The sequence below is a fragment of the Onychomys torridus genome, chromosome 1 (assembly GCF_903995425.1).
Source record: "Onychomys torridus chromosome 1, mOncTor1.1, whole genome shotgun sequence".
Lineage (NCBI taxonomy): Eukaryota > Metazoa > Chordata > Mammalia > Rodentia > Cricetidae > Onychomys > Onychomys torridus.
Genome location: NC_050443.1, coordinates 54,564,625 through 54,583,131, shown reverse-complemented (window position 1 = coordinate 54,583,131; position 18,507 = coordinate 54,564,625). Strand labels below are relative to the sequence as shown.

The 18,507-nt window shown below is 44.8% G+C and overlaps 1 pseudogene; it reads right to left on the bottom strand.

Moving 5' to 3' along the window:
• Window positions 1-9,007: 9,007 nt before the first annotated feature.
• LOC118570859 lies at window positions 9,008-10,217 on the bottom strand (annotated as a pseudogene).
• Window positions 10,218-18,507: the final 8,290 nt, after the last annotated feature.

Below are 18,507 nucleotides of genomic sequence, written 5' to 3'. Positions count from 1 at the left end.
TGACTTGTCACCTGTCTTAGTCAGGGTTTCTATTGCTGTGAAGAGAAACCATGACTACAACAACTCTTATAAAGGAAAACACTTAATTGGGTGGCTTACAGTTGAGAGGTTCAGCCCATTATCATCATTGTGGGACATGGCAGCATGCAGGCAGACATGGTGCTGGAGGGATAGCTGAGAGCGCCACATCTGGCACAGACAATGGGAAATATGGTTGAGTGTCACACTGAGCGAAGCTTGAGCACAGGAGACCTCAAAACCAACCCCCACAGTGACACACTTCCTCCGACAAGGCCACACCTATTCCAACAAGGCCACACCTTCTACGAGTGCCACTCCCTTTGAGGGCCATTTTCTTTCAAAATGCCACATCTCCCAACTGGAATGGAGCTCTATAGCAGAGAGTATTTTTCACAGCAGGGTCTTACAGACCTTGTGGACTGTCAGTCTTCTGGAAGGGGGCGTGGATGGTCCTCAGCAGAATAAAACATTCAACAAAGACATCATCTGGCTGAGAGGCCATTATCATCTCTAGTAGCAATTCAAGGCTTGCTCTAAAACTCTCATAGTTTAGAGACATCCTGACCTTCAGCTTTGGGCCCAATTCTTACAATTCTTTGCTCAATTCCTAAGTATCTCTCCAAAATCTGCATTCTCTCAGGACACTGAGAGTAACCAGAATTATTTATGCATCCTCTAAATCTGTGCTGGGTGGCCAGCACAGACTCTGAGTAAGCCATTCTTCTTTGAGAAGAACCAAGTCAACAACCTCTTTTCCTTTGACCTGTTAAGACCTTTTACAAGGGTCAAGTTTATTTCTAATTCTTGGACAATCAGAGCCTGGGAAATCCCCACTTCTTTCTCCTCACAATGTCTCAGGTATGTCTAACCAGTTGCACATGCCCCAGGATAGCAATGAATATGGCCCTTATAAGAAAATTCATAAACTTACTTAAACTATTATAAGGAGTTTTTTCAGTCATGTTTTATAACTCCATTGTGCAGCTCCCAAGAACGAACTTTGTAGACAATGATATTGTGTTACAGTATCACAGTGTCCAAGGTTTGCCCACTCCAAGGCTGTCGGTCAGCACCTCCTGTTAGGTAGATCTAGGTTACAATATTCATTAACCTTACTGTAGTTTCAATTCTTCTGGAAGATTTTTGGGTTTCTTTCTCTAAAAGTTCCACAAAGCAGACCCCAAGGATCGCTCCTAAGGCCTATAAAGCCACAACCCCCTTAGAAAATCATTCGAATACACAGAAAGCAAACAGGGTGTAGCCCGGGGGCTGAGGCAGCTCAGGAGTTAAGCAGAACACTTCCTCACTATGTCAAAGAGCAACGCAAGGGACACACAGTGCAGGCATCCAGGGCTGCTCCTCCTCCCTCTTATTCCTATGCCCTGGAAATGCACGCTACTCCAGGGGGCAGGAAAGGAAACCCAGCAGTTGCTATTGACTGCGAATCAATCAACTAGTCCTGGATGTTTTACCTTCCCTCAACAATCTGAAGAGGTGGACACAGTGCTCTCATTTCTCACAAACAGACGTTCCAGTTCTCTTCCAAAAATAGGTGGAGCCAGGACCAAAGTGACCCCTAAGACTTCTGCCTCCAGTTGGTAGTCTTCCTCTTCTGCTTTTTCAGACACAAAAGAATGACAGGTGGTAATGAACATGGCAGGTTCTTCAGTATCTCCGTTCCTTCTTCATAGACAACACTCTATTGCAGTAAGGATGGGATGAGAAGGGATGAGGAGGGTCCTTTCACATTGTCCATAAGACTGTATGTGTTGTTTACCTTCTGTGGACCTTGCAAGGCACAGTTAGTACCATGATGCCATATCATGAAGTGATTTAAGTTTTAGGATGCCTGTGACATTCGGGTAAGGTGCTGGAGGATCAAGGCGTGGCTGCTGACTGGCTGCCTCCCAAGAAGCCTTTATGACACTATCATGCTTCCTTTCATTATGAAAGAGTCATAAATGGTGGTAATGGTAGTGAGACCAGAATAGAAACTAGACACACACAATAAAACATCACTAACCGTGCATGACCACACCCATGAAAATGCCTGCTCACACAATAGAGACAGAATTCTCTAGACTCAGCTTGTTCGGGTAGATGTATGTGTGTCCAGGGAAGGGAAAGTAGTCAGTGATCATTGTCTAGCAGAAGTAATGGCAAAAGTCTCATATCGCTGGCCACAAGGACCTTGGGTGATGCTAAGAGTACTCTGTTTGGTGCTCTGCTCAGTAAGTAGCCTGCTGCCTACACAGGGCTTCTGAACACTCAAATACAGCTGGTGTGACCAAGGGCAGACATTTTAAACCAGGTTTACATTTTGCGTTTTTTGTTTGTTTTGTTTTGCTTTTTAAAGTTGCATGTTCATTTGCATCTAGTGAGATAGCTTCCACTGAACCCTGCTCGAAGAGAGTTGGTTGGTGTGACAGTCTTCTCCTATAGTTTTCAAATCAAAGTAAGTAACCAACTTAGCCTTGATTTCCTAGGAAACTGAAGCCATGTATCCCCTTTTCCTCTCCTGAGAAAGATTCTGCTGTAGGATTTAGAGAGGAGAACGCATCACTGTTATATGCCCTGTATCCCTACCAGAGGATCAAGAGCTAGCTCTATCTAAGCCAACTTCCAAGCTCTATTCTTTGGCTCAGAAGCAATCTGTATGCTGTCTACTATTGCCAGAGATTATAGAAAAATTACCAAACTGCTTTAGGATCTTTCTGCATAAAGAAATTCCAAGCAGCCTTTTCTAACCTATTCTTCCTATGAGTCTGCTGAGTTTCCGAATTCCTCAAATTCAAAAGCAGTGAGAAGACACAGAGATACAGATAGCAGACTCTTGAAGAACTTTCTGACCTATCCAGGGATCCATCTGTAGCGTGAATTGTTAGAAGGTCCCATAGAACCCCCAAACTACAAATGATTGCCGCTGCTCTTGGCTAGCCTCCGGAACTTGATGATAAGACCATATTGTTGGGGATTCCACACACACGGGGCATGGGGAAATCAAGCTGCTTCTCACCTGGAAGCTTCATCCCTACTTGACAGCTTTCATAGTGTTGGACAGCGCTGTGTAAGCTACCAGAGGAGAAAAGAATCACTACTCTTTCCCAACCGTGAACCCTGAGAACTATATCAATGACCGGGCTGGCAGGGCATGCCCACTGACGCAGCAGTGGCGTGAATATCAAGGGAATAAGCTATCATTTCCAGATTCCATTGGAGGGCCACTCCACAATTACCTGGCACCTTTCCTTGGGGTCAAGAACCTGAGGCTAAACAGGTCACAGGCCATAGGGCAGAACATACTACTATTATTCTGCTAAATGAACACAGTATTAAATTGACTCCTACTGACTCATTCCTATGTTCATAGATTACTGTCAACTCTCATCAGAGAAGCTTCTTTTTTTTTTTTTTTTTCAGTAGATGGCAAGTCACATAGAGGCCGGCATTGGGTCAAGATGCAGAGAAAAAGAGACTGTGGACTGTTCAGCTCTAAACAGGACATCTGTATCACACAGTCTCCTCCCAAGGTTGAGGGATCACAAGGGGAAAGAGTGTAAAGACATTAAGAGCCCCGTAGGCAGTAAGTGGCTACAAGGAAACAGGGTTTTCTGGACACAGCAGGGACACTGCACATATTAATTCACAGAAGATGGAATTCCGTGCACAAGATCGGTGCAGGCTCAGGACAGACAAAATCCAGCATGGACAGAGGAGGTAGGCGTGAATTCCAAGCCCTAGCTAAGGAGTTATTGGCAGTTGACAGCTGCTGGGAGGGAGAGACCATTTTCTTTGACAGTGGATTGACCACCCTTCAGTGAAAGAGTATATGTATGGGCAACACAAACTGTACTTGATGGGTTAAAAAAGAAAAAAGACAAGATATAGGGTGGGTAGGAAAGGGTGGGTAGATCTGGGAGGAGAGTGGGGGAGGAGAGAACATGATCAAAACACATTACATTAAGTTCTTAAAGAATTAAAAATGATAGCTCAGTGGTTGCCTTGAAAGCGCAAGGCCCTGGGTTCGATCCTCAGCTTAAAAAAAAGAATTAAAAATGAAGATAATAAAAATAATAATGTTGAATTTTTAAAACTTAGGCCCTCAAATTCAGAAGAACTCTGTAGCAAGATTTAGAAAGCTTTCTCCCAGTTGCAATATCAGATACAACATGAACTTTTCTTAGGAGAGAAAAAAATAATGAGAGTCCTTTTCATTATTTCTCCCTGCCAAGAGCCTGGCCTTGCATTTGATCTGATTTTCTGGCTGGAGCTTGGCCACATTATTTTCTTCAAGGACCCACCCAAGGTTGCGGGTAGCTGGTGCTCACAGTAATCCAAGCCAATGGCAATGTAGTGGAGTTTGTTACCAACTGCTGATCTCTAATTCCGTTTGCTCCATTCTCTCCAAGACCTTCCACCTCCACAAGATCAAAGCCATGTTGAGTGGAGGCCTCAGGGAATTAAATCAACATTATACCAGCCTCTTTTCCCATGCCAGGGAAAATCAGTCTTCACTGGCTTCTAACAGGTGTTCTATTTCAAAACACAGCCATATCTTTTCAATGTTAAGACACTGCCATAGCTAGAGATTGGATGAACCTGTCATGGCCATTCCATCCCTCTCCCAGAGAAAAAGAATCACTATCCTTTATATAGGAGGAAATAACAACTCCAATCCGTGAAAACAATAGATTAGATAGGCCTAGAAGACTAAAGTTGAACAGTATGACTCTGAAAAATGTACATTTTCCATGCCTTCTTGAGTGGAGGTAGCTCCTAATAGAGAAAATCCATAGTGAAGTCAGAAAAAACAATAACAAAATTCAGCAACTATTTTCTGACCACACATGGCATCTGCCAGGCAGCAAAGGATTCAGAACAGTTTAGTAGAACATGAAGGCTAAGCCAGACCTTTAAAATGGGCAGTTAGGATGCAGTTAGCAATACACCGTATATACCCTGTAATGGTTTGAATATAGGATGACTCTCATAGACTCATGTGTGGAATACTTGTTCCACAGCTGCTGGCATCACTATGGAAGGTTGTAGAAACTTGAGGAGATAGGACCTGACTGGAGGAAGTAGGTCACTGGGGGTGTGCCTTTGAAGATCCTACCTGACACCCAGTTCCTCACTCTGCTCTTCTCCCTGCTCACCCTAGAATGAAGCCTCTCTGTGCTGTATGCTCTTGCCACCATGATACCTGCCAAAGAGTACAGAGCCAAGTTATCCCAGATGCAACCTTTAAACCATGAACCAAAGTAAATAATTTCTCCTTTTTATGTGTGTTGCCCAAGCGTTTAATCACGGTAGCACAAAGGTAATGAATACACACCCCTGAAGACTCACTAAATAATCCAGCGGAGTCCCAAGTGATCTAACCAGGTTTAATACCTTGCTGGAACTGCTGTTTGCTTCTTCTTTAGCTACTTCTCTAGCTAAAATTTGCTATGTACAAGATCTGGAAACTTTATAGCATATGTACTGATGGAAAAGCCTACATCAACAGCATTCCCAGTGTGGGGAGGGAATGGAGAAAGGTAATTGGTACTTCTAGGAGCTATGCTTGACTCGCTACAGTGGAAACTTGTGGTGAGCTCACTTGTAGAGGAAAAAGAAAGATCCCCCATGCAATATAATACTGTCTCTGTATCATGTTCTGCCTCAAGCTCTTCCCATTTTTATCATCTTTTATCTTTTCTATCAACCCATAGTACATTACTCTATCTATGATGGAACAGTGCTTAAAAAAAATTAATGAGTCTTTCCTTTTGTACTTACTTTTCTCTCTTGGCCTTTTCTTCCCTTCAGTCAAACAGTCCATTCTGTGTTCACTGCTTTAGGGGAGTGATGTGATAAAGGAGCAGAGGAATTAGCCATTGTAAAAAGCAAGGCCTTTGGCAACAGACTCATTCAAGATGGAGAGCCAGACTGAGAAAGAGAAGTTATGGCCTTTAATGCAAAGCCACCCACCAATGAGAAGAGTGTTCTCCAGGCTTCAAGAAGCAGCAATTAAAAGCATCAGTAAGAGACAGCGCAGCCACAGTGGGCTTGTGGGAAGTGCAGAGGATCTCATGATGGATAATACTGTCAACTGGACAGGATCCAGAATCACCCAGGGAACTAACCTCTGAGCATGTCTGTGATAGAGTTTCTAGACTGGGTTAATTGAGGAGGGAAAACACTCTAACTGTGGGAGGCACCATTCCATGGGCTACTGTCCCGTAGAGAATTTAAAAAAAAAAAAAAAAAGGAGGAGGGGGAGAGGAGGAAGGGGAAGAGGAAGAAGAAAAGGAGACTGTGAGCCAAGTACCAGCATCCATCTCTCCACTTCCTGACTGCAGCTGCAATGTGACCAGCTGCCTCATGCTCTTACCTTCATGCCTTCCCACCACGACAAACTCTATGGTCAAAGTTCAAGCCAAAGTAAACCCTCCCTTCCTTACGTAGATTTGTTAGGCAACTGGCCACAGCAGTTGAGAGAAGTAACTTATACAGAGCCCTCCAAAAGTGACACTATGCCCTGATCTTGGAGCTGAGCCCAAACAGGCAGGAAAATCAGATTCATTTCTAGGAGGTATGAACTCCATGATCTTCATCATATTTGTTGGGTAGGGTGGCAGAAATCAACTCACTTCCAAAGAACCAGTTACAAGATTTACTAATCACAAATATATAGTGGCATGCTGGAAGCAGATAGCCAGTGTAATCAGGAACTTTCTAGAAGGTCCTGAGTTGTTTGTATATCATTTCTAGCTTGAAACTAGCCATAGGGATAGCACATATGCCCTGAAGATGGTAAACACTTTAGTTCAGGACTTCCTCCCCCAAGCCTTTGACTTCAACACCTACCCACCCACCTCCCACCCACCCACCCCCATCTACCAACCCCAGGACTTGTGGTTAAATGGTTACCATTGCACCATAGGAGGTGAAAATCTTAAATGGTATCAGAAGAATACATCTATGCCCAGAAATTATGACAAAGCTAGGGAAGAGGGAGTTCCCAATAGAAAATGTCTTCCCCAAGTAGACGGTCTGGCAAGTACATGATTAGACAACACAGACCACAGATGAGGACAGCACCAAACATGCTCATGTGATACTGAAGACCAACTGGGTTCTGAGAATAATGGTTTTAGACAACTCAATCAGAGTATAAACATAAACTTAGGGAAAGAACGAGAAATCCCTAATTATTTGGGATTGCATTCTTGCCACTGTGAAAAACAGGTACAAATTAAACTCATAGAAAACCACTCCTGAGATGGTGAAGTAAAATCTGTATCTACTACATCTATTTGACAGATGAGAGGTAGAGGGCTTGCCCCAGTCTTAACTCTCAGTATCCATGCAGCTGCTTGATATGAGATTTTCAACTGAGGAGACCAAAGGATGCATACCAGGACTAGGGATGGGCAGCACACACTGGAGCCAAAGGCATTGGGACCACATCAAGTATAGCCACAATAAAGTAAAAAAAAAAAAAAAATCCTGAGCCCCAGTCCCATTCTTGGCAGATCTCATGCTCCTTATGGAGCAGAACAAAAACTATTCAAGAGAGGATGAAAGTCTTCCTTGAGTGAGTCAGCCTTTGCTAAATAATTTAAGAACTGACTTAGACAGGAGTGGAGAGGAGGGAGATGTTAATGCCTTTGATGACTGGTGTGAGAAGGGCATATTCTGGGTTCTAAGCAGAAGGCATCAGGGTGACCTCTATGGGGTCTCAGTGGCCTGGGGTCAGTGTTTGGTAAGCACTGGAACATCATGAAAACATCACCACATTCGGGTGAAAAAGCCACAGTGTCCTAGAGGGAGACTGCTGGTAGAGCTAAACCATTATGTCAGTCATTCCAAGCAAGACATTCATTGACTCTCCCATCCCACCACGATTGCCCTCAATGGCATTCTTTCCACTGCAAAAAGAACAGTGTTCTACCTGGTGCCAGACAAGCAAGTGAAACAGAGCTCAGGGACCCATCATAGAAATTTCTAGAAGAAAGCAACTCTTCTTAACAACTGCATCCTTCCACCACACAAGGAGGGCAGCCCAGGCTCAGTAGGATGGTGTAGTGGGTAGCCATTCCAGCCTTGGCCTGGAAGTTCCAACCCCCATTGAGGCTTCGGTAATGGTCATGCCTACAAGGCAGGGCTGAGAGAGGATGCTGAAGACCCAGGATCAAGAGGAGAGGCTTCTCTTGGTTCCAGGACCATGGACGCTGCAGGTAGACTGAGCAGAGTTCTCCAGAGAACACCACTGGACTGCGCCATACCTTTCCCAGACTCTGCAACCTATCCCTTCATTTGTAACTTACCCCACAAAACAAACCTCCCTTTTAACTACGTGGAGTGGCCTTAATAATTTCACCAATAGGATGGTATCTATGTTCCCCATGTGGCAACCATATCCTTCCTTATGCTTCTCAGGCCTGACTATGGACCCCTGAAGCACAGCTCTCCTGAATTTTGAAGGGAGACTTCAGCATGTTGTTTTAAAGAGACTAGAATGAGTACTATGGCCATGTTATGCTAGTCATGACAATTACTTGGGAGGAATTGCTGAGGATATGGAAGTTCTTTTCCAACTGATGTTGGAATTTAATTCCTATTATATGATACTAGGATATGATACCAGGAAGGAGGGTTTTATTTTGCATGTAGAACCAATGGGGGGGGGGTCTTGCCTATGGCCATCTTGTAGATTATACTGGAGGTTATGAGGGCTCCAGACTCTAGCTGGGAAGTGAGGTGACAAAAACAATGATTTAAACCAACCACATGATTCCAGAGCTGGAGTTTCCAACAGAAGTCAGTCATGGCTTCAAACTTCTAAGGAAGCAATAGCATGGAGGGGGAGGGAGCTCTTGGGATTACAGAGGCTAGGCAAGCACTGGGCCAGCCTCTAGTGCCCTCATTGACGTCAGGGATAAATTCTAAGCAGTTAGTGTTGACTGAGGGTTCCAGGTATTGCCAGCTCATGATTTGCTTAGTTTGCTTGGAGGGGGCCTGAAGAATCGCTGACAAACTTGGCCTCACTGCCTAGCTCCTCGGTTCTGAAGATCTGATTGTGTTTGTCCAGACTCAGATCAGCAAGGTGCACCAGTCTTGATCTGTCTAGCACAGAGCCCAACCACTTGGTCAGCTATGAAAATATCCTCAGTCTCCCCAAAGCAATGGGACACCATGATACCCAACTGTTGTACTAGTCCAGCTCACTTGGCCATAGAGACTCAATAACAGAGCCAATCTGGTTTACCCTGAGCAGGAGGCAGTTGTAGGACTTCTCATCCACAGCCTCGGCAATCACCTGTATACCTGCATTACCTGTGAACTTCTAACAAACTTACCAGGCATGCCCATCAAATGGTTCCATGATAGACCAGCACTGAATAATTCCAGATGAAAGGCTTCTGCAGTTCAGCCAGCTGGTCAGGTATGATGTACCTGCTGGTGTCATCAGGAGACTTGAAGTCCTGAAGAAGTCAGAGGCATGCCAATGACAACCTGATCAGTGTTGCTAGCCTTCCCAGGTGCATTGTTCAGCATCTCCAGCACTTCAGGATGTCTGGTGCAAAACTGCCTTCATCACCTACATTGGTGGTATCATTCCCATATTTCTCCTTGATGATGTTCTTCAGGTTATGGTAAATGTCTGCTCCAATGTGTATGGCTTCCTGGAAACTGGACACACCTCTGGGGAGGATCATGAAACCTTGCATGGCCCGTTTGTTGCCAGCCAATGAACCACCAATGAACACATACTGAAAGTCAAGGATGGCAGGACAACTTTAGGGTTTCCAGCTAAGATGGTGTTATGACAGTACAGACACCTCCTTTTCCATAGCACCAGCTTTGCAGACAGCCAGGGACCCCACCACCACCACCCAGGATGGCATTTGCACTAAATTTAGATTTCTTTTCAGTCCCATCCATCTCAATCATCAGTTTACACAGCCTTCATTTTCTTGCTAACCAGAGTGAGTGCAACTGATGTGTTCAATAGCCTTTGAGACACCCTTCCCCAGGTAGTGCAGCTTATCATTTCCTGGAGGTCTCAGGGCCTCATAGATGCCAGTGGAGGCACTTGTGGGTATAGCACCTTGAAACAGATCTTTTGAGGTGCGGAGATCCACCTCAATAGAGGGATTCCCACAAGGTTCAAAGATCTCTCTGTCGTGGATCTTGAGACTAGACATGGTGGATTTCTGATCGTTAGATCACCACACAGGAAGGAAACAGAGAACTCTACAAATACCAAGAAGAGTGTTAAGGAGAGATGTGACATGTGTCTTCCGCAAGTCTCCATGCTGCTCTCCCAGATAGGACCTATACGAGGGGATTATTGTACCATGCCCTCTTAGATGAATTAGTCCATTTACACCAGTGACGGATCAGCTCCTGAGCGGCTCTGGTTATGCCTCCTACACTCCTTGTCTCTCAGAATTTGATGCCCTCAACTGGTAGTAAGGCCCTCAACAGATTCAGTCCCTCATGGTTGCACCAGAACAATGAACCAAAACAAACCTCCTTTAGCATTTACATCTATTGTGGCATTATGTTATTAGCCATAGAAAACTGATTGGGTAGCTATCAGACACATCAAGGATCTAGGTTAACCAACTAGTCCAAATTCACACAGGAAACAATTAATGGGGCTGGGACTTGGTCTCAGATAAGACTACAAAGCCTAAACTAATTGGTGGTAAGGTAGGAAGCAGTGCTTGTGGGATTAAAGTAAGTTATTACATTGTCACTATTTGGCTTAGAGGCTGGCCCATAATAAATTGTGGCGATATTTTATTTGTGCTGAAATGTGATATTTTATTTGTATGTTAATAAATAAAGTTTGCCTAGAGATCAGAGGACATAGCCAGCCATAAACAGAAGTCAGGCCGTGGTAGCACATGCCCTTAATCTGATCGCATGGCAGGCAGAGTCCCTGTGTGGTCAAGGACACAGTCAAGTGTGGTGACATGAGCCTTTAAACACAGTACCTGGAGGTCTGTACAGACAGGCAGTGATGAGGAAGTGAGGTGGCTGGGTTAAGAGCCAATGAAAAAGCAGAACAGCAAGGCAATAAAGGCGCAGGTTAGACAGGAAGAGGCTCTCTTGGGAAGCTACGGCAGCGGCGGTGTGGTGAACTAAGGTTAGTTTGGAGGCTATCACTATCACTCTGATCTCTATGGCTTTCACCCCCATATTTGGCTCTGTGTTTCTTATTTAATAAGACTGTTTAGAAATTCATCTACAACAAATGCCTAAAAGAAGTCAATACCATATCCTCCATTCTCACAGGGAGGGTTTTATAACGTCTGAATAGCTCTGCAGGTTAAAGTGACTATTATGACTTCAAATGCAGAAGATAGAGGCTGCTGCCTTTAGTTGTCAGAATGCTGTGTGCACAAAGGTAAAATGAGGTCACTCAGATCCCCACTCAGAGTTCCTATTCTCTCTCCCACCACAGGCAGGCCAGGCAGCCACTCCAACCTCCAGGCAGATGAACATGATTGAAATGCTCCTTCTCAAATTCCTGGGAAAAGTTTATCTTCACCATCAGCTTGGCTAGATTTGGAATCACCTAGGAGACACACCTCTGGCACACCTAATGAGGGAGTTTCCAGAAAGGCTTAACTGAGGCAAGAAGGCCCTCCCTAATTGTGGGCAACATCAACCCCTAGATTGACATTCTAGACTTAATAAAAAGGAAAAGGGAGAAAAATTGAGTCCAGAATTCCTCTCTTTCTCTCTGCTTCTTGACTGTGAACACAATGAGACCAGCCACCTCACACTCTGGGCAGCATGCCTTCCCTGGCACTGTGAACTGTATTTCCTCTGACCAAGGGCACAGATACACTTTCCCTTCTTAAGTTGTGCTTGTCAGGTGTTTTCCAAGGCAATAAGCAAAGTAACTGATGCATTGGTCAGTCCCAGCCTGAGGTATCTGCTCCCTGGAGAAGCAGAGAACTAAGACAAGGAAAAGAGGAATCATAGCCCCACCAAATACTGTCTACAAAGAGGAATGCATGCCCTCAGCCCATGCACTTACTTATTCCCTAACTGCCTGTGGATGTGACTAAGATATTATATATTTCCTTGAATTCACTATTGATCTCTGCATACATTCTGGCCATTAGGAATTCATCTACTACAATGCCTAAGGCAGGTCACTCACACTGTGAGCTTTGGAATTTTTCACTGTAACCATTGCTGCTTTAAGAATGTGCTATTGTATAGAATACGGTATCTGGTACTGTAAGCACTTGATAGTAGCATCATACAGTGCAACTGTCCAATTGTCTTAGTTACTCTTTGTGTATAGGTGGTACTGGGGAAAGGGCTAGACAAGCGCTCTATTACTGAGTGACATCCCCAGCTGTGATGGCTACTTTTATGTCAATAGGACACAAGCTAGAGTTAGCTGACAAGAAGGAACCTCAATTGAGAAAAGTCCTCCATAAGATCTGGCTGTAAGGCATTTTCTTAATAAGTGATTGGCAGGGTGGTACTATCTCTGGTCTGGTGGTCCTGGGTTCTATAAGAAAGCAGGCTAGGGGGCTGGAGAGATGGCTCAGCGGTTAAGAACACTGACTGCTCTTCCAGAGGTCCTGCCTTCAATACCAGCAACCACATAGTGGCTCACAACCATCTGTAATGACATCTGGCGCCCCCTTCTGGCTTGCAGGTGTACATGCAGACAGAATTAAATAAATCTTTTAAAAAAAAGAAAGAAAAAGAAAGAGAGAGAGAAGGAAGGAAGGAAGGAAGGAAGGAAGGAAGGAAGGAAGGAAGGAAGGAAGGAAGGAAGGAAGGAAGGAAGGAAGGAAAGAGAGAGAGAAAGAGAGAGAGAGAAAGAAAGAAAGAAAGAAAGAAAGAAAGAAAGAAAGAAAGAAAGAAAAGCTAAGCAAGCCATGGGGAGCAAGCCAGTAAGCAGCACCCCTCCATAGCGTCTGTATCAGCTCCTGCCTCCAGGTTCCTGCCCTATTTGAGTTCCTGTCCTGAACTCCTTCAGTGATGGGCTGTAATGTGGAAGTGTAAGCCACATTAACTCTTTCCTCTCCAAGTAGCTTTGGGTCTTGGTCATTATCACAGTGATGGAAAGTAAACTAGAACCCTTTCTGAGGTGGTTTTAAGAAGAAATTTCTTTCACAGGCTCAGGCATTCTAACACTGTTGGTGGGATTGTTGTGGGGTGGGGATATGAGAGGTGCAACTGTACGAAGGAACTACATCACTGGAGGACAGCTTTGGGATTTTAAGCTTCACCTCACTTCCAGTTCATTCTCTGCTTTGTGTTTGCTGTTAAAGATGTCATTCCTCAACTTCCTGCTCCGGCCACCAACCCTGGTACCTGCTGCCATGCCTCCTGTACTCTTACAGACTCTCCCAGAACTGTAAGCTAAAATAAACTGTTGTGTAAGTTGCTTTTGATCATGGAGTTTTATCACAGCATCAGAAAAGTAACTAATATACTATCCTTTTGTTATACTTTCCCTGATACTTCCTGGTGACACATAGCTATACCTCTAAATACTGGAGAAAAAGATTCTGAGTGGGGACAACCCTTCCCAGAACACTGACTCTGTGTGACACACAGGCCACACAGCCTTTGAGAGAGAACAAAATGGAAGATAAAGGAGCAAAGACTTGACTCCCCCACTCAGTGTCTCATATCCTTTGCCATTTCCCTTTGTCTATGCTCCATGGACTTTCTCAAGTTTTACTGGCTCCTGGTGCTTCTAAATTAAAAGAAATAAGTGAGTAAATAAATAAACCCTCTATAAGAGTGGGTGTGAAATTTCTGTCCCAGGCCCTTAGGCAGCAATCAGGGCCCACCCTCACCCAAGCTGACCTGCTCCCCCTGCCACCTTGTCCTCCCTTGCTACATTAGCAGCACTGGGGTTGTTCCTTATTCTCCTCTCCACTGCCCCGCCCAACCAGGGTCTGTAAACCCTCCAAGTCCTTTGTTCTCATCTTCCCCAATGACCCTTCGTAGTAACCTATCACTCCTCTGGTTTTCTCACAGCGAACAAAAAAAATCCCACTAAACCAAACAAAAGAATAGCATTCTTACAGAAAAGTATGTATATCCGAAGTAGGTAATCCGGTGGGTTTTCTCAGACTCATTACCTGTCTATGCACCCAGTTCATTCTTACCTGGCTTTGGAGCTTACTGAATCTTACTCCGCCACATGACCTTCCTATAGATGTCTTCTCTCTTGCCCATGCTTGAGGTAAAGATCCTCACTCTACACTTTGGTGCCACAGGAAAGGCTCAATAAGCACAAATGCAGTCTGATCTCTGATCAATGGGCCATCGCTCATAGTCAACATCCTTAACAGCCTCCCTCACTGCCTTGACACACTTCACAGAAGGTCCAGAAGGAAACAGGAGGCAGGCAGGACATTACAGTGGGCAGTTCCACAAAAAGAAGAGCCCAGACCACAAATGGTGCCTAAGATGTTAGGTCTAGCATTGCCAGACAGAGAGATGAAATAAGGGCTGTTATTTAATTTACATATTTGTGAATACCTCTGGGGGCTGAACACATGGCACATAAACATGTCATGAAAATACATTTTATCACCCAATGAGGAAGCTATCCCGCTTTCAAATATCTTTTCATTCGCCTCCTTAAAGAGAAAGCCTGTGTCTGGGACTAGCCTGTCTTCAATACTTGGAAATGCTTGATAGTCTTCAACACTTCAAAACACTTGATAACTGTTCCTTTGAAATTAAGAAGTTGGGACTAGGGAGGTGGCTCAGTAGATGAGAGCCCTTGTTATTGCAAGCACTAGGACCAGAGTTCAATCCCTAGCACCCACATAAAAATGTTAAGTCAAGCACAGCCCCACAAAAATGCTTCTGGGAGGAGGAAACAGGAGGGTCTATGGGGTTTACTAGCCACCAGCCTAGCTCCAAGTTCAATGAGAAACCCCATCTCAAATAAATGAAGCAGGGGGTAGAGGGAGAAAGAAGGACCATGTGGACACCTGATGTCCTCCTCTTGGCTATGTGTAAACATGGATACATGTACCTGCATGTGTACACACACACACACACTCCAACATCATAATCATCATCATCATCATCATCATCATCCACACTCTCTCTCACATTCAAAAACTAAGAAGTTCCCCCAGAACAAATACCTTCGTAGGCAAGAGGATCTAGGTAAGATGATGAACACTGTTTATCTTATTTAGTTTGATGCCAGCCTTATAATTTTAGCATGATACACAGACTGTTTTTATTTCTAGTGTTGAAAGGTTCCATTTCTAAACACATTCAAGAGAGCTTATTAAAGGGAAAAAAAAGAACACTGACGGAGTGCTGATGTTGCAGGAAAGACTGTGGAGGTGTTGCTGAGGAGGCAAAGGTTGGACAGCATGACATAAATGACAAAAGAAAAGGGACAGAAACTGGATTAGGAACACCCACATCATCAAACTGATATGAGAGCTGCAGCTCAGCTTCAGTCTAGATAAAGGAGCCCAAGTGCATCAGGCTTGTTCTGATGACCAGCTGTGAAAGAACCACCATGCCCAACCCCAAAACTTCCACCCCATAGTTTTGTCCTAACAGCAAAGAGTCAGCGGGCTCATGACATTTCCCTGGTGATTGCCTCTGCCTCAGAGCACACATATAAGCTGATGGAGCCTAACCAAGAGAAAGGAAGGGCTCTCATGCTATAAGAATGTAGGGTCTTCCTCCTATGAATACAAAAGTACATCACTCAAGTCTCTCCCCGACACCACCTTACAACCATCCAGGAAAGAGAGTTTGAATGAAGGCAATGAGCTCATCAGTGAGGCAAGATGAAGAGCCAGGACTTTGTTGATCAGGATGCGCAGCTTATCCTTGTGTGCTTAGGTCCTGGCTTGTTGTCCACCTCTAGGTAGGAGAGACGCTTTTGTTGCTATTTATGCCAGCCTGAATTGAGCCTAGATGCGCTATGTCCTTTCCAAATCCAATGTCTAACCTTCGTCATTGATGTCATCATGAGTGGAGCCTTGGAAGGTCATGAGATCATGAGAGTGGAGCCTTAATGGATGGGAACAGCACCCTTGTGACAGGGGCCTTACCACATGAGAAGCAAGAAGTGCCATCTGTGAACTAGGAAGTGTCTCCCACCAAGCACTCAGCCTGCTCCATCATCTTGGACTCCTCAGCTTTCAAAAGCTCTGAGAAATAAATTTCTCATCTCTGAACATCTCAGAATATCCTAAGCTCAGTGTCTCCACTGATCCTGTTTTGGAAGAATGCTGAGGCTTTGGATATTGTGTGGACTCCAGTTAGTGATGTGGAGGGTAGAGGGGCAGCATTGGTGACTCTGTGGCCCTGGACCAGCCATCTCGGGCTTCCCCACACCCTCTGCCAGATTTCTGTGTTAGGCTTCAAGCATCACCCTGCCAAGCAGGTTGATGCATGCACATAATGGAAGGGATGATGGCTTGAACTTCCTGGGAAGATTGGTCCTCACCTGCCAGTACCATGCAGAAACCTCATGAACCACCATCTGCAATGTTTACACTCTCACCTCCATCTCACCTGAGCCCTGTTGAGTTCCAAATCCACCATCTCAAGATGAGTAACTGCCTTCTCTTCCCTCTGTAGTGAATCTTTTACATACAAAAGACTACTCCATCTACCCCATACTACCCAACCATCTTTTCTATAATAAATCCTTTCTTCCATTCCCATTAGCCCTGTTTCTAACTACTTTTTTCTCATTGTTGTAGTTCTTTAAGAATTTCATTCAGTGTATTTTGAGCATATTTACCAGCTACCTCAATGCCTCCCAGATCTAAACCACTTCCCTACCTGCAACAACTGTGTGTCTTTTTTTTTTCTTCTTAACTCACCAAGTCTAATTTGTGCTGCCCATATACACTTGAATGTGTGGCCATCCAATAGAGCATTCTCAGTCTACTAGGAGCCACACCCTTAAATACAACTGATTCTAACCTATCTGCAGTCCAGATCATCCAGTGGGCCAGAACTTCTGTCATTAAAACTTCCTTTATTCCTCACAATTGCAGTAAGGCTGGAGGGAGACAGGGTATGCAAAACCACACTTGAGTGCAAGCTGGGTGAAGCATAGGTACAGGGCACCATTACAGCTTGGAGGAGTTCAATATTTTATTCATCCTATTGAACAGAACAGTCATTCCAGGTGCTTTTGCTGCTCTTTGTACAGGAGAAGTGTCTCTGGGAAGAAGCCCCAGCTAGCAACCAAGAGACCTCTGCCTTCAATTCAGGTTGCCCATTCACTGTCTACCTGAATTTGATATTGTGCATTTTGTCTGGACCTGTGACCTATTAATTCTGAGATGTGGTGGCAAAGATGAAAAGTGACCAACAATTGACTCAAAGGATAGTTTGGACACATACGCCAAGAAAGAAAATAGAGAGGAGAGGGGTTTGTTTAGATACTTCTGCTTCATGTCTCCTGGCAGCCACATAGCCAGGCTGCTCCATCAAATTCTAGCCAGGTTCCTCCTACTCTTTTTCTGGAGAAGGTGTCATGGGGCCCATGCAAGTGATTGTTCCTTCTGGTGTCTCAGTAGTGTTCCTGCAGCTGCCATAGACCTAAGAGCTCTCTTTAGATGCATAATCAGACTAGCTGCTAGGGGGAGACTCTCTCAGCTGCGGGGGCAGTCCTAGATAGAAGGGATGAGAAGTGGGACTGCCACACTTGCATTTGCTCTCCATGGCAAGGTACCGCATGTTTCTGAACAGGAACCCCAGATCCTTCTGGGTTTCTGGCTTCATTTCACCCTCACAGAGAATCTACCAGAACATGCTACAAGCAGAGCATTCAGCTTGTGCACACATGTATATGACTGTACCAGTTGCTAAGATACTGAAATATTTCCATGACAGCTGGTGGATAGCCTTTGCCCTAAGTGCCCTGGCCCTCACTCCCTTGACCCCAGCAAATAAAGGGTCACTCTGTGGAGCTTCCAGCACTCACTCATGTGCTGTAAAATGTTCTGCAGGCAGGGGAGATGGATCACTGAGCATAGCACTTGCTTCCTAACTATGAGGACCTGAGTTCAGATCCCAAGAGAAGAGTCCATCTCAACCCAGAGGCAGTGGTGTGAACCTAGAATTGCAGCACTCCTATGCTGAAGTGGGAAGTGGAGACAGAAGAACACACTGAAGTTTGGGGGCAGCCAACTTGTCTTACACAGCTGCAAACAATAAGAGACCCTGTGTGGAACAAGGCAGAAGGCCATGACCAGCATGGAGGTTGTCCTTTGATCTCCACACACTGTAACACTCGTGTGTAGGCACTCACATACATGAAAGGGAGCCAATATCCGATGCAAAACAAAAAGGGGTTTATTGATAACAAGCAAGCCTAGGCTTGGTCTGTGTCCAATACTTGACACAGCAGGTGGAGGAGGACTGCCCTGAGTCCCTAGGGTGAGGGGTTTTTAAAGGGAAAAACCATAAGCAGGGTGGTACAAGCCTTGGCATCAT